This window comes from Mchenga conophoros, linkage group LG6 (assembly GCF_057382185.1).
Source record: "Mchenga conophoros isolate Kocher_MC1m ecotype Shallow Benthic linkage group LG6, M_conophoros_male_GT1.1, whole genome shotgun sequence".
In the NCBI taxonomy this organism is placed as follows: Eukaryota; Metazoa; Chordata; class Actinopteri; order Cichliformes; family Cichlidae; genus Mchenga; species Mchenga conophoros.
Window position 1 is genome coordinate 27,299,807 of NC_140531.1, and position 22,022 is coordinate 27,321,828.

The 22,022-nt window shown below is 38.6% G+C and overlaps 1 long non-coding RNA gene across 3 annotated transcripts in view; it reads right to left on the minus strand.

The window, feature by feature from the left end:
- Positions 1-2,105: 2,105 nt before the first annotated feature.
- The window catches only part of LOC146572785 (uncharacterized), a 42,549-nt gene continuing 22,632 nt past the window's right edge, over positions 2,106-22,022 (minus strand). For 2 of the 3 annotated variants that reach the window (XR_014892752.1, XR_014892750.1), the window contains 2 exons: positions 7,329-7,428; positions 2,106-7,053 (listed from right to left, as the gene is read on the minus strand). This is a non-coding gene — a long non-coding RNA (uncharacterized LOC146572785). The remainder of the gene's footprint in view (positions 7,054-7,328; positions 7,429-22,022) is intronic. The other variant, XR_014892751.1, reaches the window with a different exon arrangement.

Below are 22,022 nucleotides of genomic sequence, written 5' to 3' on the forward strand. Positions count from 1 at the left end.
AGGGTCACTTACTGTAAACAGATCTTCGTGGGCATCAGCAAATCCCCTGGCTGGAGTGTGTGCTCTTTACCATTCTGTAATTTTCTATTTCACATACACACAAACACATACAAGGCAGGCAGGCAAATAAACACGCCCACTCATGCATTCACACATATTTCTTATCTGCTGGACAGAGGCTTTAGTCGCTCTCTCTGTGCACACTGTCACAGAGTTTCTCTCTCCCTCTCTTTCGCTACCCCTTTCCCTGACAGCGGGGCCTCCCGCTTGCTTTACCGTTTCCAGGAAGCGGGTAAAACCAGTCTTGAGTTTCCCTCCCCACCGTTCCAAGCTTCCAGGTGGAGAAAATAGACTCTGCAGTCGCCCTTGTCCAAATCTGTCCCCACGTTGGAGTGGAAAACAAACAGTAGAGCTGCCTGAAAGGTCCAAGGGGACATGCGAACCTGCCGGTTATTTTAACAGAGCCCAAGACGAGAAATAAAGGGTTAAACTTTTGAAGCGCCGCTGCATTTCTCGCAGTTGACCTTCTCTCGCTGTTTTCATTCATTTATCATTTCTTCAACTTATTGCTTGTCGCCAGAAAAATAACAATAAGCTTGCCACTCTGACAAGCTTCCACTTGCAGCTGGTCTGGAGATGCAAAACTCTCTGATGGTTTAGTTATTTTTCAACATTTCCATTTGCTCCTCATGTTGTAAACAGTTTTTTTTCTTTTTCTTTTTTTTTTTAAATGAAGCTTGTAAGGATTCCTAGAAGGAGAGGCGTGGCTATTTGCTTCATAGAAGCCATCAATCATGTGACAGTTCTGTCGATTTCCTCTTCCTTTCTTACAAATAGCTGCACTCCTGACCCACAATAGCTGTAAGTACCACGCAGTAGACACATTTACAGCACTTAAATGACATACTTTACCAACATTGTCCAGCATTTTAAAAAGACAACTGTCATAACCGCAACACAAAACTATATATTTTAGGGATTGGGTGTGTGACAACCATTAATTATCAATCACCTCTCCTCTCACTGCAAGACTGAAGCAACTTGATTATAACCTCTCTTTTTTTCCCAAGGATGAAGGTTTTATTCAACGTTTTCTCATCGCTTTTAAGGTTACATTGAAAGTATTTTTGTCTTACTGCCAGGCAAAGAAAACAACAATTTCTACAAAAGTCCTTCTAAACTTCCCACACAACAGCTTTCTACCACTTTGGCAGGTCTTTCAGTGAGCAGAGTTTTGGCTCGTCTCCCATTTGTGTGATAGTTGTTTGCTGAGTTTCAGGAAGGCTCACTTTGCCAGCAGGCCTGAAACAATAGAGCACGGTTTTCTCAGCTTGTTGCTGCTCGGTGTAGGCCTTCGACTGCAAGAGCAAGAGGGAAACTCCAGACTTGCCACCTCCTGCTTCTCCTCCTCCCCCTTCTTCTTCTTCGTCTCCTTCTTCTTCTTCTCCTCCTCCTGTTTCCCCTCCCTCTCTCCCCTCTGTGATGACTCAGAGAAATGTGCTTGGCTTTGCTCCCGTTGCCAGAGTGCAAACCAAGGTTCAATGAAAACGGAGTGAAATCGACAGAGGATTCCTTTACAAGAATTTGGCTGCATTGCGGCCTTAAGCTTTGTCAGATGTATCTAGTTCGATAAGTGCAATAAAAGGAGAAAGATCTGTTGAACGCAGACCAAATGGATTCATGTTTCATAACTTATTCATACATGTTTGTGTGCTGTGCTGTTGTGCTGGAAGCGGCTGCAGGCATCCAGTTGCTGCCAAGCACAGTTAGAAAAATCATAGCATTTTTAATCCTGTGAGTTCTCAAGGAGACAAAAAAATACTGATATAATTTAAGTCAGGCTAATGTATTCTGTCAGTTTTTACTGTAACAGACCGAAACTGAAATCCTTTCTGACACTGATGTTTTTAAAATATCTGTTTTCTTTTCCTTTTGTAAAAGGACCTTTGGCTTGAAAAAACACACTGAGGAGAGTGATTTCAGATCAATTATGATTGACTATAGGATAGTAAGTGTTACCAAATAGGTGGTATTTTTAAAAAGAGCTGTTACCTTATTTTTCTGTACGCTTTCTTGACTTTATCCTTATTTTAAATTCAGTTCAGTTCAGTTCAGTTCATTTTTATTTCAAACATTTCAAACATGTGCCTTCACAATCATTACAAAATATCATTCCATTATTTGTTTGAAAAGGAGTAGGCTGAAGTATTTACTTATTTGTCCCTACCCCCTCAAGTTTTACCTCTCATTCATTTAATTTTTTTTTGTCTTAAATTAAACAAACAACATATGAAACATATGAAGTGAAACAAAACATAACATACATAAATCAAAAACAAGAAATTAGCAAGCCCCACCACAGTATAGTTTCTTTCATATGAAAAATACAGAATGTGTATATTTGCAGATACACAAGTTATGGAAAAACAACAAACCAAAACAAAACAAAAAAACAACCAAAAAAGAACCGCAACACCATTACCAGCAACATTACCGTCCTGGGTTAACCCCGTTTTCTTCATTCTTATACTTATTTAAAATTAGGTTTTTATATTTTACTTTAAACTGTTTTATGTTTTGACTGTCTTTTATTTCTTCTGTTAGACTGTTCCATAATTTAACTCCTGCAATTGAGATAGACATAGTTCTTAAAGTTGTTCTAGCACTTTGTATTTTTAAATTCCATTTCCCTCTTAAGTTATACCCACCTTCTCTTTCTATGAACAATTTACAGATTTCTTTGGGAAGCAATTTATTTCTGACTTTATACATTATTTGCGCTGTTTTAAGCTTCACCAAGTCTTGGAATTTAATAGCTTGCATTTTGACAAAGAGTGCATTTGTATGGTCCCTGTACCCTACATTATTTATTAATCTAATGGCCCTTTTCTGTATTATAGTTATTGTTTGTGTGTTACTTTTGTATGTGTTTCCCCAGACCTCTACACAGTAGCTCATATATGGCAGTAGTAAAGCACAGTATAAAATGTGCAGTGCTTTCTGATCCAACATATGCTTTGCTTTTCCCAGGACGGCAATGCCCCGTGCCAATTTCCCCCGAACATAAGTAATGTGTGGCTTCCAACAGAGCTTGTGGTCAATGATCACCCCAAGAAATTTTATTTCATTTACTCTTTCTAAATATACATTGTCAACACATATTTCTACTTCGATGTTTTTCTTTTGGTTTCCAAACAACATAAATTTGGTTTTATCGAGATTCAATGATAATTTATTTATATCAAACCACTTCTTTAATATCGTTAATTCCTGTGTGATCATTTCCAAAACCTGTGGCAATTCCCCACCTGCACACAGTATATTTGTGTCATCTGCAAATATTACAAACTTTAAAATCTCAGATACTCTGCAGATATCATTTAAGTACATAATAAACATTTTTGGACCCAGTACTGAACCTTGAGGTACTCCACCAGCTATATCCATCAAATTAGATTTATATTCATTTATTTGTACATATTGTTGCCTATTCCCTACATAGCTTTTTAACCATTCCAAAACCACTCCCCTAAACCCGTACTTTTCCAGTTTTTTTAATAGAATTTCATGATTAACAGTATCAAACGCCTTCTTTAGATCTAAGAAAACTCCGAGCGCATACCTCTTATTATCCATACATTCCGTTATCTTTTCCATTAAATCTATCAGTGCCAAAGCTGTTGATCTGTTGTTTCTGAACCCATACTGACTATTTGTCATTAATTCATATTTTTCCACAAAACTGTCAAATCTTTTTATGAAGAGTTTTTCCAGTATCTTAGAGAACTGGGAGAGTATTGACACTGGTCTATAGTTTGTAAAATTATGTCTTTCACCGGTTTTGTAAATGGGAATAACTTTAGCAACTTTCATTTTTTGTGGAAAAACTCCTTTTTGAAACGACAAGTTGAATATATATTTTAATGGTTTTACAATACCATCAATAACTGTCTTTACCGTTACCATATCAAATCATTTTGATTTCCAGTTTTATCATTTGAGTGGTTTGCAGGACACGTGGAAGAAGGCTGTTTCAAACAGTCACCCTCATATGACATTTGTGTGTGTGTGTGTGTGTGTGTGTGTGTGTGTGTGTGTGTGTGTGTGTGTGTGTTTAAAAGCCAGGATTCTTTTGAAGCTATTAAAATGTTGCAGAAACCAAATAACAGAGTGCAGAATTTCCCTCACACATTTTATTCTCTTAAAGAAAATTCATTGCTGACTAAAAAATTGTGAGCAGGATTATTTAGACTGGTTAAATTAACGGTCTGGTATTCGGGGAATGATTTTGAAATAGAAATAGAAATTTGTGTTCATTTTGTAATATATTAAGGTCTACTGTAAAATTACATTTTAAAATTACAGCAAAATAACATTTAAATCATTACAGGGAGGTTTTTATGGGTCTTCTTTTCTCCTGGATAATACATTTATATATTATTAAAGTGTTTTTTATAAACCTGATCTGACACGATGTTCACATCACAGGTTCATAACTAACAACATCAAATTCTCACATTAGCAATATAACTTATTTATTATTATTCCTTTTTGTCTGTTTGTACAAAATTATTATATTATTTATAGTACAAATAAAATGCATAGTAACAGCTAGAATGCTGATTATCAGTCTCAACTTTTTAATATATTTAAAAAATTGTATTTATACATATGTAAAGCAGACCCTTTCTCATCAGTTCTCATTAATGTGAAATCTTAGCTTATCTCAGCTGCCTATTTTACAACAAATAATGTGTTTGTTTTAAATATATTACATATATTATATTGTAATATTTTTACAAACAACTACAGATAATAAATGTATGTTCTTAGACTATTATGAAGGAAGAATATTCATATTTAAAATCATAATAGTTAAAGAAAAAAAGTGTCTGTCAGGCTGGTAAGTATTTAACCTCCTAGGACCCGGCGTCCACATATGTGGACATCACATTTTGGGTTATTTAGACCAAAATACTCAATTTTGTTCTACAAGGGCCTGATATCCACTTACGAGGACATTATACTGCTACTGTTCTATCAAAATTTTAAACGAATATCCTCATATGTGGCTCTGATTTTTCATAAAAACAAAAATAAGGTAAAAAAAAAAATCTGGTAATTCTTTGGGGCCTAATGAATGTAAAAACAATCAGCCCAGATATCAAATAGAAATTAAAAATGCATGCCGTGGAAGAGTTCGGGTCTTAGGAGGTTAAACAAATAATTTGAAGACTTTTTTTTTCCAGCGAATGACTCACAAATAGTTTTCTGGATGACTTTTTATTCTTGTTGTTTCTTGTCCGACCACTTTGCTTCTTCACTGAAGTTTTACATGCCATGGCTAATCTGCAGTTCTGCATCCTTAAAATGGCAGCTTTGGGATTTCTGTCCAGTCGGCCTTCCAGATTTATCTTTCCGTGCCAATGGAGCTCAACAACAGTGTGCTGAAACTAGTGTGAAGGTATATATCTTGAACACTTGGCTGTGTGTGATTTGTTTAATTTTTATTTACTTTTTGCAGAAGTATTTGTCACTGACCTCTATTATTTTCCTCCTTCCTTCTTAAATTTCTCCACTGTTATTCTCCATTTGAAAATTCAGCACACATTTTCCTTTCACGAAAGTAATTTGTAGATTATTTCTGTTTTGGCTGTCTTTGTCCTTCTTTATCTTTAAATCTGTTTTTCTTTATAGTTAATATTTCTTTCTTTATTTGTCACTCACCTCTGTGAGGAAGAGATCTCACACAACACAGCCAAAGACCCCCGACAGTTCCTGTCAGGAATATCAATGCGTTGTCACAAACGTCCCTGTTGGGAGGGCCTGATATTATTCAACTTTGTGAATAAGAAATTTGGACCAAAACCCCAAGACAGATGGTTAAACGTGACAATAATAACACATCAGATTTTCTTGGCAGTCCTTTATACTGTGTTAGATTAAACTGTTGGCGTTCATACATTCAGCCAAATACAATAGTTGCTCCAAAGCACTGTAGAGGGGTCCCCCAGGGTTTGTATGTTGGCCTTGTGCAGTTTCTTCTCTGGAACAGCATCTGCTTTGTTCACTTCTCTGAAGTAGCATCCCTCAGATCACATATCTCACCACTATACTGATCTTAATAGCTTGAGCCTACGGCCCTCTGATACACACAAACACCCGCAGAGACACTATCACAGAAGCTCAGTTGGTCACTCTCTCACGAAGGGCACACAGACACAGATAATCGAATAGGTTGTGCAACACCGGTGATAAATCTGTTGAAAGAAATGGCCTACTGTAAAGGAAAGAGCGAGATCTCCCAGCTAGGGTGCTGGATAAATGTGTGTACGTGACAAAGAGAATAAGTTGCTGAGTTAGGTGTTTACTTAGCACCCTATTTACTTTACGATTACACACAAGAGTACAGCATCCATACAGTAAGTCTGTATGTCTGTGAATGTGTACTCCAGTACATGTGCGTGTTCTGCAGGAATTGATCCTTTACGATACACCGATTATACGCTGAATTGACTTGGTTTATTTGTATGCTTAGAACTGTTCTGTGTGTGTGCCTATAAAGTTGCATGTGTGTGCCTGCACAGGGAGAGAGGTTTTACATGGTCAGAGGTGTTGCTGCTAGAAGTCTATGTCTGTGCTGGAGAGCCAGATTGTGTGAGTGTAGTGTATGCGGGTGGTCACATGTGTGTTTGTGTGTGTATGCATTGCGTGGAGAGAAGCTGAGTGACAGGTTTTTGTTTTGTTTTTTTAAGCCTGCCACTGAGACTAGCATCAAACACCACCTCAACTCTTTGCCCTTCTCTAATCTCACACACATACACACAGTGTGCTCAAACTCACACATGTGTACACACACACACACACACACACACACACACACACACACACACACACACTCCTGTTACAGCTCAGACTCCCTTTTACATCCCTGAGAGCTACACAGATCTTTTAAATACAAGAATAAAAATAACAACAAAAAAAAGATCCGACACTCCTTCTGCAGGTATTTTACTCTCTCTTCACAGCAGTCAGTTCATCTGTCTGATGCATCTGTTCAACAAAGGAGACACACACACACACACACACACACACACACACAGAGGGTGGTTTGTCAGTTATCTGATGTAATCTGTTGTACAATGTTGGGCAACAATTATTTGATCATTTGTAAGTTTGCTCAATTAGAAAGAATGAACAGTCTCTAATTTGTAAGGTATTTGCATTTTAATGGAGAGAGACAGAATATCAACAAAGAAGCACACAGTTACATAAAAGTTAGAAATTGATGTGCATTTTATTGTGTGAAAAAATATTTGATCTCCTACCAACCAACAAAGACTCTGGATCAGATTCAGTTTCTTCCCTTCCACAATCATGGGCAAGGCCAAAGAGTGGTCAAAGGACGTCAGGGACAAAACCGTAGACCTGCACAAGGTTTGAATGGGATACAAGATCATCAGAAAGCAGCTTGGCCAGATGGTGACAGCCATTGGTGCGATTATTTGGAAATGGAACAAATATAAAACAACCATCAATCACCCTCAATCTGGAGATTGTAAGATTGTACAGGACAACTTCACCACATTGAGCCAATGGACAATAAATTTTTGGAAAAGAACTTCCTTTCTGGGTGGTGGGTGGGTCTTTCAGCATCACAATGACCCAAAACATGTAATCAAGGCAACAAAGGAGTGGCTAGAAGCACATTAAGCTACAGACCTCAATCCTATAAAAAAATCACCAAAATGGCGCCTGAGATGTGTGCAAACCTGGTATCCAACTACAAGAAACTTCTTACCGCTGTGCTTGCCAGCTAGAGTTTCTCCACCAAGTACTAAGTCATGATTTGCTTGCGGATCAAGTACTTCAATTTATAACTTTTAATGTAGTATGTTTAAAAAAAAAAAAACTTAACTCAGCAGGGGATTAAATAACTATTTCCCTCACTGTAGATTAAAACATTTAGTATAATAAGACCAAAGAACTACCATTAAGTAGTTAGTCTAGACAAAGTAAAAATAAAATGAAATAATTGCCTGAGTAAACATCCTATAATTAAACAAACACAAGTAAAAACAGACTCGTGCATATTTAGACGATTGCTAATGATTGAGGTGTGTCTGAACTGAAGGCCTTGGTGCATATGACCTAGTTTACTTGATGCCATAGATCTCAAACAGGATGTTGAAAGTAAGAAAGACTGTCTTTGGTTAAAATATGTGTCAGGGAAATTCCTTTGTGACTCACACTGAGTTGGTGTTGGTTTATTATAAATTGGTTTGGTAAAATACCACCCTCTGGTCTCCTTAGTGGTATTAGATTTCTGGGCAAGGCGGGAGGGGTGGATGAGAGGGATGGAGAGTGGGCTTGGGTGTGGGGAAGACAGGTTGTCACCCCTGCCCTTTATATTGAGATACAGTCTGGCTGATGACACTGACTCATCCTTGCTTTCCAAGCTCTCTTCTTTCCTCTTAGTAACCTCCGTCATGGCTTCTGTTCTCACCACACCCAGCGGTGCACATGCCACAAAGTGTGCTGCAGGTCTACACAATCCCCATTAGGCGTTTTTGTTGGAGTTTTTTTTCTTTCTTTTTTTTAAATCTGGGTCAGGAGCCAAATGAGAGTAATGCGAATAGGAAAAAATGCCTCTCAACAATGTCTATTATTACTATTGCCTTTTCTTTTTTAACAGAGACTCAAAGTCTTCCTGTATTCATGCTATGTAAGGACAAAATACACCATTGCCTGTAGATATGTCCTTTTACATGCTAAGTGAGGGAATTGCATCAGTTCTCCACATGATGTAACCCATGCTGCAGATAGGCAAACATAATAGTCTGAAAAATCTGGGCTCACAAAGAAAAACATGTTGGAAATATGAACTATCAACCACGCAGCTGACAGTTCCTTTTTCTTTTTTTAATTCAGTGCTGGTCTGCCTTAGTACAGTTTAGAGACATGGGATCCCGAGGTAATAGCGATACGCCGGCTTTACAACTTTTGGCTTTTTAGCAGTGTTAGCAGATTAATGAACAGCAGTGTTGGTGTGTTAGTCTTCCTATTGTCGGTGAAAAACTTCGGTCCAAATTAAAACATATCAAGACTGATTTCTGAGAAATTTTCTGGTTTGGTGACCACTTCAGGCACGAACATGAGGTTCATATTTGTGGTTCTAAAGAAGATGTCTCAGCAACTTTAACTTTAGCCTCTAAACCAGTCACCAGTTTAAAATTTTAATTTGTCTACTGGCTTGGCTATTGGATGACTAAATACTGGCAAAGCAAATACACCTTCCCATCAGCCACAGCTGTACTTTGTTCAGTTCAAATAAGTAAATGTTAGCATGTTGATACATTGGATTAAGATGGTAAACAAGGCTTGTTGGCACTATCATGTTTAACACACTTTTCCCACCAAAAGACAAAATTTGATCTTTTGTGTTTCATATCAGAATTTACTCTCCTGCCAAAAATATATTACTAAAAAAAACACTAAAATGAGATTTTACTGACTGTGATTTCTTGCAATTAAATGCAAGCCAAAAAGCAGAGGTTAGTCACCGCAGGCAGGAAACATCATGAAGTAAACTGTACTGACGTGCCACTCATATCCATAACTTTATAACCTTGATCATGATTGTGCCGCTTTGCATACGCTGGGAGTTAGCCAGAGTAAACATATGTGTGCTGCCACAGCTCATTGAACTGAGTGAAATACCTGAAATAACTCTGAGTCACAACTAAATCACTAAAGCATGTCATGAGAATTTTAACAGAAGCATTTTTAAACTTTAAGGACACTTTTTGAGCATGTTTATGGGAAGCATTTGGCACGTAAAAGTTTTCTTTAGGAGTATACATGTATTCTAAGCAGCATGCAGCTAGGGAACATGCAGAGACAGTTAAACTCCTGAACTGGATGTCAGTAATGGAGGGTCTGTGTGTGTTTGGATAATTGCCTCATATTTCACAGGTAGGCATTTCCCCCCAGGGATAACTCCGGCCTTCCACGCCCCATCACCATAAGCACAATATCAACGCAAATGCGCTGAGTACTCTATTTGCTTTTCAACTGGGAACTTGACTCCCATGCTTTGAGCGAACAGTCATGACAGAAAGACGTTTTTCCAGTCAAATTAACTCAACTGTTAGATAAAAGAAAACACATTTCTAACTTTGCTCATTTCGTGCTTACATTCATGGACTTTCTAGTGTAAAATACATAGTATGTAATAATCTCAAAAATCAAGTCTGCAAATATCTTTCACTTGTTCTTATTTGCCAGGTTACCTGGCAAATTTCTGAAGAAAGGCTTCAGGTTTCTGAAGACTTTCTTCAGAAATCTTTGAACCACAGGTTACCAAAGGTCACACTACAAATGATCATGAGATCAAAAAACTGTGTGAAGCACCTCTCTATGAACTTATTCTAAACGAGGCACACACATACTAGCATATGACTTATACTTTGTTACCTACACAGGGATTCCTCTTGTTAGTGGGAATACTGGCACAATGCCTGGAGAAAACATGTTTCATACATTTATAATAAACAAGTGTAAATACACTGGAGATCTTTAGAGAGTTCTTCAAACCAAAACCTCACCGAGTGAAGTTCAGAAAAGAAATTATTTATTTATGAGTTGATTCTATTGTTGGGTTGGATTTAGTTGTCAAACAGAAGTAATTTACTAAATCATTTGAATGCTATCATTACCTTCTTCTCACTAAACACTATCATTACTTTCATTACTTATTTTTGTACTTATACTTTCATAAGATGATACAGTAGTAATCACAATTACTGACTTATTTATGTATTGTTTTCATGTAATTGTATTCATTGTGTTTTGCATTGTAGTGCTTTATACTATTTACTATTACGTGTCTACACTATAGTATTGACTGGTCTGTTCTTGCCCTTGGAAAACTGATCACATTATAACATGTCGTGAATAATTCAACATTTGTGAATTTAAATTTGATGGTATTGTTGTGAACGTGAAACCACAGGATGCCTTAATAAGAGCTTACAGAGTGATAAGATTATTTTAGCCATTTGCTAAAATGACTGAAACCTTGGGTGGCCTAAAGCTACGTACACACTGGAAGTGAGTCGCTCATTGCGCGTTGCTTTGATGCTCACAGCTGGTGGCTTTTATACATTCCAGACTCTGGTTGTCCTGGTAACCTTCTAAAGTCCTTACTACCAGGTCATAAGTCAATCATTGGTATTCTTCACTCCCATTGGTAGTTTCCTCAGTGGAAGTTGAGAAGTTTATCTTCCCATCTTCCCATCGCCAATGGATATTTATTTCTTCCGTTGTTACCATGTTACAGCAAATAACTTCCAGTGTGTACAAAGCTTAACACATACCCGTGTGCCACATTTGGTTGCTCCTGATAATCGAGGAGGGGTTTGCAGACAAAGACGTAAACAAACCAAGGCAGACAAACACAGATTATAGTAACACGGATATGGAAATGGATATCTCTAAGTGTATATGTTTTTAATGCAAAGTTCTATATTTTAGTTTCTGTCCACGGAATTTGTATTGAAAGATCTTCACTTGGTTTTTCAGACTGCTGGATCCTCACAGAGCTTCAGATAAAGGTTAAACTTTCTTAAGTAATTAAGTATGTTTACCATCTACCGTTGCTGCTTAATATAAAATCTCTTTCCAAGACTTTATATTAACTTATGTGCAAGACTTTGATTTTATAATGAGATTTATATTTTCATCTTAGAATAATGCACATATATTTTTTAAATGCTGTCTTGTCTAAGTTCCTGAATTCTTCAAGTTGACCTTTGGCATCTATGCCTAATGCACCCCTTTTTAGGCATGAGTTATACAGATCTGTCTCTCCTAATCAATCACATCAGCATGCTTCTGAAGAACCCCTTGGCATCAAATTTAAATGCACTTGGTAAGAAATTATTTCTTTTAAACATGCAGGGTTAATATTGTGATGGGGCATACATTAACTTAACCCTAACCAGCATGTAAATGCAACATTACAAAGTGAGAAAAAAATCACTGAAGCAAAATTCAAAAACTCAAAGACAGTTGATCTCCTAGCTGACACACGTCCACCCTCCAACTGTTGGACTTCATGGCTCTAAACATCAAATTGTTCAAAAATTGTTGTGGCTGGTATATCAAACCAGACATTTGAAAACACCAGCTGCAGTGGCCAGAAAGCAATTTTTGTCTCTCTGGGGTGAGAACACACTAGCATTTTGCAACTTCATCTTTGGATTATAAATATTGCCAGCAAGAGAAAAAAAATGAGCGAACCAGATAGGACTGATGACTGAATATTTCTCAACATTGTGAAAATAAGCCAATAAAATAAAATGAATAAAGCACCCCTGTACAGAGCGTAGGCTTGTTTAAAGGCCAGTGAGTGATCATGATGGTGTGTCATGTGGGACGAATGAGGCAGCTGAGGACTTGTTTGAGGAAGGAAGTCATAGTACTTCAAAATAGATTTGGTTTGCTCGTATGGTTTCTATCTTTTAATCCTGCCTTTTCTGTGTCACACACACACACACACACACACACACACACACACACACACACACACTCATGTGCCCAAGCAGCAGGCTTTGTGATGTGGTAGGAGGACCTCAGGAGGTTTGGCTCCTGATGATTTCTGGGAGCAGCACCAGCATGGTGACTTGATCCCTGCTCGGCAATTGGATTGGCCTGATCTGGCGGTGGCAAACCAGTTCTGCCTGGAGATTGAGGGGGGGTTACTCAATAATAGAAGGAGTTTTTATTAAAAGGCAGGCTGGCTAGAGTTCATTGGGAGTTTGTGTGTGTGTGTGTGTGTGTGTGTGTGTGTGTGTGTGTGTGTGTGTGTGTGTGTGTGTGTGTATACATGTGTGTTTTGAATGGGGCTTTTTGTTCCAACGTGACTCACCATGTTCTAGCTATGGTTGGTGCCTAAAGGGAGAGAAGAAGGGGGGGTGAATGGCACACAAGAGAAATAGTTGATGTGGTTAAGTCATTAGGAAACTGCATGTTCAGTTGGCCTGTCAAGCTTCGGCCTTCTTATATGATGAATCAATACACCAAATTCTTGCCTGTGAATGGGACATACAGAGAGTTGAAAAGGGATCTATCCTCTGCTGTCGCTGGCTTGAGGTCATCTAAACTTTTAGCCAACTCTTTGGCAGACTGGGCGTGCTAGTATGGCTAAAAGTAACTTCGACGGGACTTGATCAAAGCAGATGGGGCATGTGATTGCTCGCTTACTGACTATAAATTTGTTAGCAAAATTTTATTAAGCTGATGTACACAAATAACTTTTGTCATGGTTCTGATTGTTGTGTGAAAACATAAAGGAAGTCAACAGGAAATGATTTCATAGATTCTTAGAAGCCACTGTTTGTTTATTTGTTTGTTTAACATATTTTGGAGCGTTACTTCACTACCCTGCTCTCGACATAGATATAGGGTTTTTGTTGAAAACTCTTACTGTCAGATGATTCCCATCTAGAGCTGTGTGAGTGGAAAATAATCCAACATCCTGCACAGGGTCATTTGCTTGTGCTATTTTCATAGAGCCGAAGTGAAACCCAAACTTCTGGATTCTGTTTCAGAAGTACGAAAGCCTTCTTCAACTGACATTTGTAACTACATGTACAACTTTAAAAGAAGAGTTTCACCACAGTATTGCAAATGAGCTGGCGTTTACATACTGCTTTCATAGTTGTATACGCTTGTTAAATCTGATATAATTAGCCATTTCTAGGGTCCAAAGTCACCTTCCTAAAATTAAATTAAACAGTAACAGTTAACAATGGTGCATATTCTTTTGGCTCCAGTGTGGCTGATCTCCCAGTTGGTGCAATAAAGGTTAACATCCAGACATCAAAGAAAATAAGATTTGGCTAAGTTCAAAGTTGGCAGGAAGTTAGCTTGCTAGTTTCTGGCTGAAGATGATAACACCGTGTACTGACTTAAATATCTCTAAAAAACTAAAGCATAAATAGCTGTGATATCACTTTGGACATAAGCAATGACAGAAAACTAATTAACAATGACATTTGGAGGGTTAGTGATGTTGGGCTAGTTGACATATAATGAGTGTTACCTGGTGGCTAACTATAAAGCCTCGGTTATGCTAATATAAACAAATTACCACCGGGAAGAAGTAGCAGTTTAACATGTCATCACTTAACCAGCAGATTGACCACTTGAAAGTCTTTGCGCACACATATTTACACACATGTTGTGTCTCAGAGGATAAGACCATATAGTCTGCTAATCAGAAAGTTGTTGGTGTGATCCCTGGCGCCTGCAATATGTGCACTAAAGTGCCAGTCATCCATTTTGTGATGTACAGGTCGTGGGATAGGCAGTGTAAAGAGAGACCGGACCTCCCTTTCCCCAGCTACCCCTCCAGCTCATCCAGGGAAACACGGTGGCATTCCCAGGTCAGCTGAGAGACATAAATCTCTCCAGCGTGCCCAGTGTCTGCCCTTGGGCCTTCTCCCATTGGGACAACCTGAAACACCTTGCCTAAGAGATGTCCAGGAGGCATGCTAGCAATCCTTTGATGTGGAGAAGTAGCAGCTCTACTATAAGCCCTTCCCAAATGACAAATGACAGCCATCCTTCAGAGTAAGCTCATTTCCCCTGCTTGTATTTGTGATCTAATTGTTTCGGTCACTACCCAGAACCCGTGGCAAAAGGTGGAGGTACAGTACTGAAGTACACTCAACGCCAAATACCCATGTTGCATCCATCTGTGTGCCAGTGTGTCCTTGATAGTTAGAAAGTGCTTGGTGACGAGGTGAATATGGTTTGTAATATGTCTGTGAAGGTTCTCAGTCATCCAGGTCATCGTAGTCTAAGGACTACTTTCCAAGCTCCTTACACAATGGTTTGTAATAAAGAAAAAATGCTTTAAGTACCAGTCTATCCACCATTTATATAGGCTGTCCAAAGATACTGTAATTTATCATTGTACCGCTCACTACATGCAGTCAGATTACATTTTAAAGAGCACCATTTACTTTAATCTCCAGACCAGTAAAGGTAAAAACATGTCAGTGAACATAGAAAATGGCCAAGTTAAGCAGCACCGTGAAAAAGATCAAATGGTGTTGCTTTCTTAAGGAAAAAAAAACATGTTACAGTTATGACTCTGAATAATTGTGCTGATACACTTTTAAAATTTGATTGGAGCAGTAGGTTTATTTTCTGTAATCCTTTAGTCAGACTCACAGCACTTCTGTTTTTGCCAGTTAGTTTCTGTTTTGTTTTTTTGAAAAAGAAAAAAGTTGTGTTGCGTTATGAGCAAAAGGTTGTACACGCCAGGGAAGTGACATCAATACTCCATATAAATATGCTCAAATATTGGAAATTAACCATGCACCACCTTTTGTTTACACATTCATACACACACACATATTACCAGTTTTCCTTAGACACTCCTATTTGTTGTTAAGCACTCATTGTCACAAAATTGCGAAAAAAGCCTCTATTTGACGCCCACCCACAACCACCTCTGTGGAGCCCTCCAAGAGGCGGTCACACACTTGTTGACCCCTCCGCCCTTCACTCCAGCGCCGTTTGCCATGGATGTTTCAAATCCATCTGACCTGCCTGTGCTAATGGACGGCTATTTTGGGAGAGGGATGGCAAAACCGTCTGCTACTCACAACGGCCGCTGTGAAAAAAATACGGTTTGCTAAGAGGGAGGTTCTCCTGTGTATGTGTGTGTGTTCACAGCCAGCCATACCAGTGACTAAGTTCCATGTTGGGTTCATGTGTCGCTGTAGGCCATTGGGATTGCTGTTGAAACATGAGATATCTTACTCTTGCAACACTAAGACTCTGAAATTAATTCCCCAGCAAGTACGTCTTGTCAATTTAGTTTTATGAGGGCGTTTTATTTCGGATGTTTTATTTCTTCACCCTCTGAGGTGCTGCCAGTGTGTACATGTTCGTTACCTCAAAATTGTCCATCCTACGCAAATTTTAAAATAAATTTCTTCCTTTAGACAGATAAACCACATGCCACTTTTAAAAGGAAACACCTCATAGTAATATAAGCATTCAGGCCCTTTTGGAAAGAGCCTGATCAACAGGTTGAGCAGTGGAACATGCCAGTAGGTGAACATGCCTCTCTATTGCTTCTGTAAAATCATCTCGCTCTGTGGGACTTGACAAGCACAACACTGTTTCCATGAAGTAGTTAGGCTGAGTAAAATATAAATTAAAAATAGAAAGCATTGATTTGTTCCCTATATTTAAAGTTTATTTTTTTTAAAAGAGGGAAATTGCTGTAACAGCAGCTAAAACATTAAACATAAACCTATAAAGAAAAAAAACTTAAATAAAGAAGAAAAGCTGAAGAAAATGATGGAAAGAGTACAACATATTAAATACTGATACTTTTTTCAGTTGATGGGAGCAACGGTGCAGTAAAAGACTGTAAAGTTGTGTAACTTCTCTAAAAACAGCATTACTGAGACGGTAGCCCAATAATAAAATACTTTTTATTTCTCAAGATGAACTTCCAGAGAAATACAGAATTTCATCATCTACAGTGCATGTATCATTAGGATTCAGAGACCTGGAAAATCTCTGTACCTAAGGGAACAGGCTGAATATCAGTACTGAACGCTGGCTGTGATCTCCACACTGAAAACAGACACAAGTCTGTAGTGAAAATCTCTGCAGGAGCAAAAGAAAACTTCTAAAAAACATTGTCAGTGTGCACATTTTTTCCCTGCATTCACAAGTCCAAGTCAAAACTTAACCATTCAATGAAGAAAAGTCATACGTAAACAAGATGCAGAAATGCTGCTGCCGTCTCTGGGTGGAAGCTAATTAAAGATGCACTGAGACGAAGCGGAAAACTGTCCTGTGGTCTGACCGATCGTGGATGTCCTGTGGTCTGGGATAAAGAAAAGGGCTTGATACCAAATTATTCTTTTTGTAGTTTTTTAAGACATTTCACAACAAGAAATTGGATGATTCTCGCAGGAGAATATCTGATTTAAATAAATAAAAGTATCTAATTTAAATAAATAAAAAATGGGGATAAAGGATACCTCATAGACGCTTTAAATTAAAAAAAAATTTATGCAGTTTTGACTTAAATTTCTAATTTTTCCCTTCTCTCTTCCACTTCTTACACCTTTCACAATCTCTGAAGTGAAGTTATCACACATGACCATTTTCTTCCCCAGCTGCAGCAGATGTGCAGTTAACTAAGAAGACAGATTGTGTGCCAAATTATAGAGAAACAGCTTGTGTTTGGTGATATTTGCTGAGTTGTTTGAAGCGTTGCATTTGAAATTACCTGCTACTTCAAACAAAGAAAACCAAGTTCATTTTTGCTCTTCTCCTTCTGTAGCACCTACTAGTACGACTGCAACTTTATGTCATCTACATCCATGACAGGGATAATGCAGGGGGGAAAAGGTGTGAGTAGCGTCTGCAGGCCGGCTGGTTGGCTGAAATTACTTCATGATATGTTGATTGAGTATCATCTGTCATCAGCTGGAAAGAACTCCAGGCTTTGGGACATGAGAAATGAACTTGGTTGATATTATGAATGAAACTTCCTTTTTGATTTCATTAATAATTGAAGGTGCTGGAATGCTGTTTGTAATCGCACAGGCCCACTTTAACCCCTAAGATTGGTTTAAATCTTCTCATCTGTTTGGGAACAGTGAGCAGAAGCCACCATGCTTGGCACTGAAATTAACTTACACATTTAGCCAGGTACCGAAAACTTATAAAACTTTACAGATGTTGCAAAATGGCCTCATTCTAAAGGATATTTGAAACTTGACATGAACTTTAAGCAGAATTGAGCATATGTGAAGCAGAAATGAAAGCAGAATAGTGTGACATTTTCTGCTTTCCAATGATTGATTCATGTAGAAGAAAATTCCATAAAAGAAGCGTGTATTTACTTACATGGCCTTTTAATAGATCCTGTTCCACTTCACACTAACATTTTGCAATCCATTCGCCTGCAATAAGATTTTCATCCTACTCTCATGGTGAGGACATTATACATTAAACACTCCCTCACACACACAAAGTATGGGCCAGTTCCTCCTACTATTTCTCTTAATGTGTCCCTTGTGCTGGAGGTGTGTAGCTGCCAGCATTGTTCACTGGACTCTAACAGCTGTGTGTATTTACCGATGATAAACACACAAGTTGCTGCAGACATTTTAGCCCTGTAACTGTGTTTAGTAACTGGTAACGTTTATTTTTTATTTATTTGTTTTTTTAATATAGGAATTGAAGAACAATATTAAAAGTCTGTAGGTGCGCTTTTGCTGTTTTTCTTTTTTTTTTTTCTGCAGCCGTCTTTGTATCTGTTCAGTATCTGTCAGAAAACAGCACAGATAAGGCGTTCCTGCATGTTTGCACTGGTCCCACTGGGCTGTGTGAGCTGTTCCTCCAGTGCAGCTCTGGGGTGTGGATCACAGGCTGTGCGACGGGGCCTCCTGATGCAGCTTCTGGGTCAGGCCGTTAGGAATTATTGGTAAGTCTGGAGATGCAGCTTCAGGGCTGGGCTCATTGACTCTATGAAAGGGTAGTTACTTGGGTGGGGCACATCACTGGCCTCCCACACTTAAAGTTTTTGTTTTGTTTTGCTTTGTTTTAAATATGATGTGCTGGATCACTGGCAGGTAAAAAGGGCTTTTTTCCCTCCTCACTTTTGCCTATGAACTCATTAGATAGGTGTTTTCCCAAAGCTCAGTTCAGGCATGAGAGCTCATGAGAAGATTAAACAAATGAGAGTGAATTATTGCTCAAAAATATTAGCTGTAATAAAAATATAGAGAGAATTTATTAAAATTCTGCAAAATCAGAATGATAATTCATCCTGCCAACGCTCTGCTTGTATTTCCGAGCTCATTCTTTTATTCAAGCTCGAATTTCAAAGCATTTTTAAATATGCTGTGTTTGGAGCTGTTAATAATTTGGTGGAGTTGGGGGAGATTTAAAGGAATTTTGTGGTTTGCCAAACTTTGCCTAGGGAAACAAAACTCTCACAAACACTCACAGATTCTTTACACATGACTAATAGTGATATCAACACATACCAGATAAGGTACTGTATAGTGCTGCAGTTAAAGAGGGTATATTTTAGAACATCTCCGGCTGCAGCATTTGTGTCATTCCTCTTTCTCAGAATAAAAAGGAGAACTTTTTTTTGTAAAGTGAAAGTGCAGCAAAGAGCAGCATTTACCATAGCTTATCATAACATTTGTGAGAGGAGTGCATTTCATATGCAAGGAATGTCTGACTCATTTTTCCTGTTTGTGTGCGCTTGTCAGTTATATCTTCAGAAAAGCTGATCTAAACAAGATTACTTAGATCATTTACACGTCTCTTCTCCCCGCAGAGCTCAGGGGACTGTTTTTTTAGCTGTCACTTTGCATAGACAACGGAGGCCTAACTACCCAGTTTTACATAGCAGTTGAAGCCTGATAGCAAGCTTTCTTGGATAAGCTTCCTGCTTTAAATAAGCTCATGTGTTTTATGCTGTAAACCATTCACGAGTTCTTCAGCACTTTCAATCGTAGCAGATTACTCATCGTAAACGGAAACGACAATATTTTGTAACCATTTTTTTTAAATGGAGAACTTGAAGCAGCCAAATGAATCATACTTGTACGCATCTGAACTTTATTGGAAGGATTCAGCACGTGAAAATGCACACGTGTTCCCTCAGATGCGCCTTTTGCATTTTTATACTTGTAAGGTTGACGATGTTCAGTGCAGTTCACTGTAGTTTATCTTTAATTGGTCCCACATGTACAGTGTCAGAGCACCAAATTCGTATTATTCCACAGGTTTAAGTAGTCCGTAAGCAACACACTGTTCACTCCTGTTTGGGCATCGTTTGCCAAAAGCAACTGTGCCCAGCTGCGTCGGGACATTTGATACATTTGTGGGCTTGTTTTAAAGATTGGAGGACAAAAAAGTTCAAACACTGTTGATCATCAAATGCAGGCCATCATTTAAATTAAACGTTATACAGTAAATATTCTGTGCACAAGGACAAGAAGACAGTTTTAGTTTTAAACAAACTTTATTCAGCATTTTACTCAACCAGGAACAAATCATTTGACAAACTTTATTTTATTTCACTTTTTTTTATATTGCATTGTCTTACATTTGTCAAGGCCATTATCGATTATCAAAGGACTCAGTCTCTCCAACCCTGTCTGCATCTGCCTCAGTTCAATCTACAAATAGCCATGTCCACGTATAGGCCTGGGATTCAAAACTTCTTCACTCTATTTTCTCTGGGCCATCAGCACAGCACCAGACAATCCCCCCTTTTCATATCTCTCCAGCAGATGAACTGTCTAACCTTGTGTTAGTGAGCATTACTCTAATTTAAAGTTCCCTTGATGGACTATGGCCAGCTGCCTCGGGGCAATGGCTCTCGACGACACTATCTTGTGATGGGATTATACAGACACATGCACACAAATGTCCTGTTTACCCCTTCCTGCTCAGCTTGATTTCACCAGTTTGCTCACACTTTTCAAGCTTTTTCCAGCTAGGTAGAAAGAGAAGGGGAATGTTCAGGAGTAAGCTTGAGAATCCTCTTTTCACTTCTCTTGTCATTGTGGAGTTCTGATTTATTTATTTTTTAGCCATTTTAACTCTCACAGAAGCACTTGAGCAATTGCAACGCGCATTATTTCTCCTGTATTAACAGGACTTACAGGACTCCAAAACAGTTGCAACAGTTGCAAAGATTTGTTCTGATAAACAATCTTATCACTGAAGCTGGTGACTCAATGGTGACGTGCAACTTTGGTGGATGAGACTATAGCAAGTTTTACACATAAATTCCAGGTAATGTTGAGAGAATCAGGTCTGCACATTGTCCAGAGTTGGCTTTTCTCACATGTGATAGATGCATAGTGACACTTGAAATGCATTGTGCAGTTTAGGTTTGGGCAAAGAGTGGCGACTGGATAGTCTGCGCAGGAGGCGGGACGTGATGCAAACTCACTCTGTGAATTACCTGAACCTTTCACACATGTGCTCATTTGGACTTTACTTTCTACAAGGAGGCTGCCTGGGTAATGTCTGGTCCAACTGATATAGATATTTACATTCTAATATTCAGCTCCACTGGTTAATGTTAGAAAAGTTCAGAGCTACAATGCATTTGAGAAAATGAAGAAATATTCCCTGTAAGATCTGACATGGAGGTAGCCGTCATGATTTTGACAGTTAAATGACAAGTTTATCAGCAAGACACTTAAATGAGACAAAACACAATAAAGCTTCTGTGATAAACATACTTGAGTTTATTTCTGCATGACTGCAGAAGCATGTAGAAGCGACCGGTTGAATGTGTAGAATACAAGCCCTCCATTCTCACTGCGAGACATCAGACCCTCAAGGTGAGACATTTATAGGACATAACAAGAAATTCAAAGGCTTCATTCTTGAAAAACGTGCAGTGTTTTGCACTTCCTCTCCCTCCCGGAGATAACGTTGCTATCCTCAGGGAAAGCAGCTGATTTATTGACAACACAGCACCGCAGCTGAAAGTTTTAAAAGCAGGGGATTTTTTTTTTTTTTAACTTGAACATTTTATGGACTTTGAACCACGAGACACAGCGTGGCAAACGAGATGGAGACCTCATGACTCCCAACAGACAGGACAAGCGGGGAGGGATCGTCTCCCCCATCAGCTCTCTCTGTGGGACGCTTTTGTTCGATAAGATGTCATGCACCACACCCGATTTAAGTCATGTGCTCCTCATTGAATGATGACCAACACAAGTCAACAAGGATGTGTTTGTGTGTGTGTGTGTGTGTGTGTGTGTGTGTGTTTGAGCCACTCGGTACATTTTGCGCATGTTTGTTGTTTAAGGTCATATCGTCCATGTTGTGCTTGCATATCTCCGTGTATGTCTAAGTGCATATTTCTTTGCTGCGTAGCCAAAGTATGAAAGAATGTGCTGGACTGGAGAGAAGGTGCTGTGTCCCTGTGA